This window comes from Portunus trituberculatus, chromosome 47 (assembly GCF_017591435.1).
Source record: "Portunus trituberculatus isolate SZX2019 chromosome 47, ASM1759143v1, whole genome shotgun sequence".
NCBI classification, from domain to species: domain Eukaryota; kingdom Metazoa; phylum Arthropoda; class Malacostraca; order Decapoda; family Portunidae; genus Portunus; species Portunus trituberculatus.
The window spans coordinates 35,383,763-35,385,255 of record NC_059301.1 but is presented as its reverse complement, the minus strand read 5'-3'; positions in this window follow the sequence as shown (position 1 = coordinate 35,385,255).

The window sequence follows — 1,493 nt, the reverse complement described above, 5'->3', positions numbered from 1 at the left end:
CAGGAAATTCACAGATCACGCGGGGACGCCACGGAACGCCTGACTTCCGATCTTTCTAAAATTTCCGATTGGGGCAGAGAAAACCTAGTAGTTTTCAATGCCTCAAAAACTCAATTCTTCCATCTATCAACTCGACACAACCTTCCAGACAACTATCCCCTCTTCTTCAATGACACTCAACTGTCTCCGTCTTCCACAATGAATATCCTCGGTCTGTTCTTTGCTCATAATCTTAACTGGAAACTTCACATCTCATCTCTTGCTAAAACAGCTTCTATGAAATTAGGTGTTCTGAGGTGTCTCCGCCAGTTTTTCTCTCCCCTCCAACTGCTTACTCTGTATAAGGGTCTTATCCGTCCCTGTATGGAGTACTCTTCGCATGTTTGGGGAGGTTCCAGTCACACAGCTTTGCTTGATAGGGTGGAATCGAAAGCTCTTCGTCTCATCAACTCCCTTCCTCTGACTAACTGTCTTCAGTCTCTTTCTCACCGCCGAAATGTTGCATCCCTTTCTATATTTTATCGCTATTTTCATGGTAACTGTTCTACTGATCTTGCTAACTTCATGCCTCCCCTCCTCCTGCGGCCACGCTGCACAAAGCTTTCTTCTTCCTCTCATCCCTATTCTGTCCAACTCCCTAATGCAAGAGTTAACCAGTATGCTCAATCATTCTTCCCTTTCACTGGTAAACTCTGGAACTCCCTCCCTGCATCTGTATTTCCGAATTCCTACAACTTATCTTCATTTAAGAGGGAGGTATCGAGGCATTTGCTCCCCTAATTCTGGCTGACGGTTTTGGCACTTTTTGTACTCTTTGGAGAGCCAGCGCTCAAGTGGGCTTTTTTCTAACTTTCTTCTTTTTGCCCTTGGCTGGCCCTCTTCCCTATTTAAAAAAAAAAAAAAAAAAAAAAAAAAAAACTGCGTAGTGGAGTAGTTAGCACGCTTGGCTCACACTCAAGAGGGTCCGGGTTCGAGTCCCGGAAAGCGGCGAGGCAAATGGGCAAGCTTCTTAATGTGTGGCCCCTGTTCACCTAGCAGTAAATAGGTACGGGATGTAACTCGAGGGGTTGTGGCCTCGCTTTCCCGGTGTGTGGTGTGTGGTGTGGTCTCAGCCCTACCTGATGATCGGTCACTACTAGCTCTAAGTTCTTTCCGTAGGGGAAAGACTGGATGGGTGACCAGCAGACGACCGTGGTGAATAATAACACAGCGTAGTGGAGTGGTTAGCACATTCGGCTCACATCCGAAAAGGTCCGGGTTGGAGTCCTAGGCGCGACGAGGCAAAATGAGCAAGCCTCTTAATGCGTGGGCTCTGTTCACCTAGCAGCAAGTAGGTGCGGGAGGGGTTGTGGCCTTGCTTTCCCGGTGTGTGGAGTGTGTTGTGGTCTCAGTCCTACCCGAAGATCGGTCTTTGAGCTCTGAGCTCGCTCCATATAGTGGGCTCGCTTAAAGATCAATTTTGGGTGTTTAGTGCACATCCGGATAAAAGCATG